The sequence below is a fragment of the Xenopus tropicalis genome, chromosome 3 (assembly GCF_000004195.4).
Source record: "Xenopus tropicalis strain Nigerian chromosome 3, UCB_Xtro_10.0, whole genome shotgun sequence".
Lineage (NCBI taxonomy): Eukaryota > Metazoa > Chordata > Amphibia > Anura > Pipidae > Xenopus > Xenopus tropicalis.
The window spans coordinates 61,163,432-61,170,943 of record NC_030679.2 but is presented as its reverse complement, the minus strand read 5'-3'; positions in this window follow the sequence as shown (position 1 = coordinate 61,170,943).

Below are 7,512 nucleotides of genomic sequence, written 5' to 3'. Positions count from 1 at the left end.
CTTTACTGAATTGGTGACTTGTTATCCTATGTATGGGACCAAAATGATATATTACTTCTATATATTATAAAAATATATATTTTTTTTGACTAATTGGTTTTTATTTGGTTTTTTTATCTGACTATGTGGAAAAATCCTGCCACCATATTGCTATTTACCTAATGGTTCCTTATATAATGGCTCCTAATAATGGCTCTCCTGGCTACATAAAGAAAGCAGTTTTTTGAAGAGCCTCTCTGACCATTGAAATATAAAGGCTCCAAGTTTTATTAGTATTAATTACCATTAAACAATGCATATACATTTATAATAGAAAGCCTATTTGGATTAAAAAGCTGCATATGTCTTGCTTGGAGAGATGGGTTTGCCTGGGCAGTAGCCTTATTGCCTGTATAGACGCAACTAGGTCTCTCTTACCTGCGTCTGTTGCATTTGTAGCCTTTGCACCAGTGCCATTTTAAAGGATTTAAGCAACATTTCTTCTCTGCTACTAATGGCACACTCCATCTAGTGGCAAGATCCTGAATCTGTTACATTTATATTCTTACCCTATGGCTTACTTTACACAGGAACTGCTTATGACAGTACTGTGAAAAATGATAAAGCACATTTAATGCTATTTAACATATTAATTGTGTTTATCCCCCTGCAGTCTGCAAATAAGAGCAAATCAAATGAATGCGATTATTACCCCTTTGTTTTCTCCAGCATTCTAAGATATCCTCTATGTCCTAACACAGTATTTACAGTGGTTATCAGCACAGGATTAAAACATTTCCAGCTCTAACAACTACATTGTCTTACATATTCTGTGTACAAAAGAGATATGTTAGGTACATATTCACAAGGGCATTTCAGTAATTTTAAAGACTGATCAAAGGTTTTTTCCCCTTAGAATTAACCATAGGAATAACTACTACATGACTATGGAATGCCAGGCTTGTGTCTGCACAAGATTCCTATATTTCCCCTAAGTAAGAAAATGGGAGAGGTAATATATACATATAGATAAATACACACACTTAGGGGCACATTTACTAAGCCACGAACGGGCCGAATGCGTCCGATTGCGTTTTTTTCGTAATGATCGGTATTTTGCGATTTTTTCGGAAAATTGACGCGACTTTTTCGTTACCAATACGATTGTTGCGAAAAAACGCGAGTTTTTCGTAGCCATTCCGAAAGTTGCGATTTTTTCGTAGCGTTAAAACTTGCGCGAAACATCGCGCCTTTTAAGTTTTAACGCTACGAAAAAAGCGCAACTTTCGGAATGGCTACGAAAAACTCGCGTTTTTTCGCAAAAATCGTATTGGTAACGAAAAAGTCGCGATAATTTCCGAAAAGTCGTAAAGGTGCCGAAAAAATCGCACAAAATACGAAAAAGTCGCAAAATGTTCGTTTTCAAATAAGATTTTTCCAATTCGGACTCGGATTCGACCCATAGTAAATGTGCCCCTAAATATCCATGCATTGATCAGCATTTATCTGAAATACCTCTGTTCAGCTATAAGGAAAGCTTAGCTTAGATGTGGGCAAATTATCATGGCCTATAGAGGGTGAGAGCAATACAGATATATTATACTCAAAAAAGGGAAAATAAACCAAATCATCAATTTCATAACAGGGAGGGAAGAAAATCACATTACCCGCTCAGCCTTTTTGCCAACACAGACATAAACTGCATTTAATAACAATGGCCGGCATTAAAGGGCCAGTAACAGAAAAAAACTGATATTCTATGCGATAGGTGCAAATAAAATATTAATCGGCAGCAAATGTCATCATTTATTGAAATGTATTATTTTATATGTGTGTAGAAAAGCCATGAATGACATTTGACCTCTGTTTATGAATATTATATTTATCACCTTTAAATTTGCATCCTCTACCACAAGAATGATTGCCCCTTTAGGGATTACATTCAGCTGGATACGGGTCTAGAAGTGGCTAATCTAATATTTCACAGTCACATTTTGCCACATAAGCAAACATCTCCTAGATCATAGCACGATGCCTCAATTGTTACCATTTCTGTCTGCAGTGCTGGGGCAAAGCCCTTCTGATGGGCTACTGAAAGTGCCCGGGTCTAGAAGGAAATCTGACTTTAAGGTTTTAGTAAAAACATTTAATATACACTCATTTTGGCTAAAATGGTCATGGGCTTGTGGATTTATACAGTATAGTCTTTGTAAGGCTGAGGTTGATGGACTTCTTTTTTCAAAAAGACACCATAAAAAGGTATGTGCAAACAGAGAATCAATATTTGATAAGGTTACAGTTAATTCCTTGTGTACCAAACAGAGCCATTCTAGAAATATATTGATGTGACATGGTTTTCCACCTATACATCTAATGCTCACTTCTCAGTACTCAGTGAAGCAAGAAGAAAGACAGCTGAGCTGGTGGATTTTTGTAATAATAAGAGGCATCAGCTAGCTAGGTTTTGCAGATGTAACATAGTACGAAGCAGTATGTCACGCCACAATGTCACAATAACACATGTTCAAGATTAAATATATATTCACATTTAAAGTAAAAAAGCTTCTAATTAACCTTTTTTCATAATATGTAAGCATAATAACACTGAATTGTGTTCTTTTGGCAGTGACAGTATTTCAACATATATACAGTTCTTAACCTTTCAGAGATTTATAAAAGAAGAAAAAAAGCTCTTGTGACATTTATTATTTAGTGGCTTTGTTCTACATGTTGTGTGATGGTAGCCCATGTGTCATCAGTTGGGTCACAGCAGTCCTGTTCCTTGATACAAGTTCTGGAAAGTACAACAAACACGCCTATATTTGGATGCCCTCCAACCCCTTGAAAAAGGCATATTGTAAAAACTGCATCATCTATATTGTGCGTTGAAATCTCTGCAGTCCTGCAGCAGGTGTTTATCTTTGAATCTTGTAATAAGATGTTGCAAGAAGCTCACCTGGTGGTGAAGAGATCTTAGCACATCTGGCTCTCATCCTTTTTGAGAAGTGTAGAGTTTTAAAGGGGAATGTTGAACACACAAGTGTGTATGTGAAAAAGGCTGTTATTGCAAGAGACAGCCCTCCCTTCCTCTCCTGTTGGTAGCTCATTTAAGGGGCTACTAGCTTGGTCACGCCCAACAAGTGCCAAAAAAGAGAAATTACCAATTTGACATTATATTTTTTTTCTATACTCTTCCTGCTGCAGTACAAAATAATAATTTAAATATATACATAAAAAAGCAAAAATGTAAAGTAAAATGTAACTGCCATCTATTATAAGAATCTTCCAAATGTGCAACATCTGTTACTGACATGTTTTCCCACCTATTGGAACTCCTCTAGTCAGTACACCAGTGAAATGCCAGTCTGTACATGACGGATGGGTTTATTACATAGTGGCACACTTTTTACAGTGTTGAGTTTTTTTTTGGCAATCTCTGATATTTGGAGCAATCACAGTGAAGCATTTGTGTGTATTTGTGTGAAGGAGGTGGTTAGCAAGTCATTTGCTTCATTTTTGTTCCCACTAAGCATCTGTATAGATTTATTTGTGATCTCACCCTTGTATGTACAGTTTATGCATGTTTTTTATTGTTGCCAATAAATCATTGCCACAGTCCACCAGTTTTCTTTAAATAGCCCTGTAAATCATGCTTCCGTATGCTCTTTGTTCCATCTGAATGAAATCTGCGACTGACATAATAAAGTATTGCAGGAATATTATCAGTACACAACAAAAACGTGATTGTAGTCTTTTCTTTACTTCTTTGCAAAGATGAGACCCTGCCTTCAAGTTCCTAAAGCATAATTACTCAGTGCCTGGTTGAGTTGCTTGGTTGCTAAATAGAAGAAACTTTCTTCCTTCTATATTAGAAGGTTTGACAGGGGGTTAGATGACACAAATGTGGATGTTTATCGACTTGTAACATTTGGCTGAACACAATTGCTATAAGTAGGCATTCACTTACATAGGAATTTGTATAAATGCTGGTTTTTGTGACATCACAACATATTCAAAGCTGTACTGTTTTTATAGCATTTCAAACCTGAACCAAGTTTAGTCTGGATTAAAAGCACAAAGTAGAACTATATTTTAAACTCTCGTTATTAAGGTTCATCATTTTCAACTCCTTTACCACTACTGCCACTTGGTTCTTTGGAATGTAAGTAGGAATACAGTTAAGGTGTATGAATCTTCCCAATCAATGTACACGAATAGCTCAAAAGTTAAACACAAACAAACAAACAAACAAAAAAAAACATAAACATAGGGGCAGAAGGTCAAATATGAAAAATACTGAAGCAATTCCAGCAGCCTTCAAATAAGGGAATATGCTTTTGCCAATCACCCACTAGGAATAACTGGACTGATCTGATTACTGGCCTGGGGGCAACCAATTGGATCATACTGCTGGTCTACAGAGACCTGTCAGTTGAGGACCACAGCAATGCACCAATTGCTTTGTCACCCAACTAAACTTTTAAACCCTTTCTGATAGATGTCTGGACAATTTCCAACCAGATATCAGTTGGATCAGTTGGTTAAGCTGTTGTAAAGCTCTAAAGAGCTGCTGACTTGGTCTGAAGAGGCTGAATCAACAGCTTTTATTGCGCTGGGTATGGTGCAGGAATGATGAAGGCTCATAGTTTATACAGGAGCAGTGGCCAGCTCCTTGTTTTAGCTCCCACCCCTCCCAGCTACAGTCAGGTGATCCCAGTGGAACCAATAAAAGGGCAACCATTGGGGGGTTTTGACCTTGAAAAACTCAGTCCTTTTTCAATGCATATTAAAGCAATAGAATTCAATGACTCAGTTAAGATTGAGTATAGGACTGGCCAGACCAGAGATTACTTTGACGTAGTTGGCCAGCTTGAAGTATATTGCAATATATGGACAAACAATCCCTGTTTTGTTTAAAGGGGAGGGCATATCTTGGTTAATACACAGAATGTCTTAATGTCCTATATATATTTATAATGTGCAGAGGATCTCTTGTTGTTATATATATATATATATATATAAACCAGTCCACACGACAGCACCACACTCCAAAATCTGCTGCTCTGCAGTTGCCCCTGTGCACGGGATATCATATAAATATCAAAATAAAACAGCCAGCACCAAGGGTCTTTGTGTTTCAAAAAATCTCTCGTGTATTAAAATTGCATGTACAACCGACGTTTCGGTCCCTTTTGGGACCTTGACAAAGGTCCCAAAAGGGACCGAAACGTCGGTTGTACATGCAATTTTAATACACGAGAGATTTTTTGAAACACAAAGACCCTTGGTGCTGGCTGTTTTATTTTGATATATATATATATATATATATATATATTTATATATATTTAACACAAGAAAGGGAATTTTTAGAGTTTCATGATGGGTTCAGTATGCCAAACCAGTTTTCTCAGAACCCACAAACACAACTTATTGGTTGTGAATAAAAATATATCACTCTGGCTATAATTGTTGTTTTGCAGCATATGTATAAAATCTTGATTTCTTCCACTATGGAATATAAATGGTGACTTGTTTACTTATGGGAGTTCATTTCTGTTGTGTTAAGCTATGAGATGAATGATGGGATTGCAAAAAACATTTACTTTTCAGAGCAAACAATAAGCTTCATTAATACAAACAACCATTGTGTTCCACATCTGGGTTCAGGCTGAAGCTTTGTCTTTCGTAGTCTTTAAACTCTGTTTTCAGCTCCTTTCCATATTTACTTTAGACTTGTGGAGCCAATTCCTTTTGTCTGCTGGACATGGCTTGCATCTTTATTGTTTTGTTTAACTGGACAGATCTTGCTCGCTTTAGCTTCATGAAAATAACTAGAACGTTTGGAAATGATTTGTTTGACCTCAGCTTGGCATTTGACTATTTTGAAACATAGGCATTTAAAACTGTTAGCATTTTGCAGAAAAATAAATTCAACTGTCATTGTTAGGTAATTTTAGATTTATTGGGATGGGTAAGATTAACAAATTCCCAAAAAACATTGAGGACAGCTTTAGTAGGGATTTAGGAGAGTAAACTTTATTGATTTAGTTTGACTTTTCCATGTTTTGAAGCTTAGGCTCTTCTAATTATTAATGTCTTTAAGAAAAAAAATGGCTATCCTCCAGGAGTAATTTTATTTTCATAAAAACAGATAATTATTCTAAAATAAACTAATTCTCAGGAATGTTTAGACAGCACATTTGTAAGGGATTAGTAGAATACAATACATTGAGCCCTACATTCACAGAGGCTCAATCTGTGTTTTAATCTTTAGAATGATATGCATCTGCTTTAGGCAGAAATAAGAAAATTAAATTGCAAGGTACTATCTGTCAGTTTTGTAAATGTTATATTTATTAGGCCCATTCAGTACTGGAAAGTATTTGGAATATTTGTTGGCAGATCTCCTGTAATGGTTATAATTGCTCAAATGGTTGCAGACAGATGTTAATCCAACCTTCATGCATTATTTGTATTAAATAGAATTAATTGTTCCCAAAAAATAACCATATACATGTCTCTAATAATTTGGTGTGCAAACAAAATGACATATGACACATATAATTGAACATTTTAAATTAAATAAGGTGCACTATCACAATGTATTGCATCTTCCTAATCATATTTAATAACCCATTTTCTTATAGGTTATATTTGTTGGATCTCACTGGAAACACAGTGTGGGCTTCCTGGTAGTAGAAACCTGATCCCTGATCTGTTCTACAGATAGAAGGACAATGACACCAAAACCTAATTGGACCATTTGAGGCCAGAAAGACTATGTAAAAGGTAGATACCAGGGCACCCAGCACAGACCCAAACCAGCCAGGGAAAGAGGGACTACTATGAGAAATCCCTCTTGCTTTACTTCTCTCCTGGATCCAACTGACCTTCAGAGCTCCACCAGTTCTTTTGGATGTTGATTCCTAGTTCTATACCTCCTTTTTTTTTCCTGGAAGCTGCCAGGGGTCCAGATATATAGCAGGTAATAAAATGATGCGTTTTCTCCTCCTCTGATTTGTTATCATGCTCCACTAGTGTCATTGTGACCAGGGAAATTGTCCACTGATGTCTGTTTCTCCCAGACACCTTGTCACATAAAATGTCTTAAACCTTGCTGGAGCACCAAGAACCGAGACTCTGCATATTTTTTTGCTTATAAGAGTTTCCTTTGTCTGCAGGTCTGACCCTAAGTGATTCTCGGGGGCACTGCTGCCACTAGGTGAGTTGAGAATCTTACTCCATGCTCCATGTATAATGGAACCAAAGCTTAACCCTACGTGTAAGCTTTAACTTATAATAAAATCAGCCCAGTTTCTATCAAACCTAAAATCTCTTTTCTTATGTTCATGAAGGTTTTCATTCATCCAGGTCATGAACATATACAGTATCTAGTGGGGATAAGTCTAAAACAACTGGACTTACCAGTCACAATGGAATCATGATTCTCATTGAGGCAGGTGTTAATCTCTTTCCCATGCTACATCATGAGGCAGATTTATTGTAGTGTGTATGCCAACATCACCGGTGATG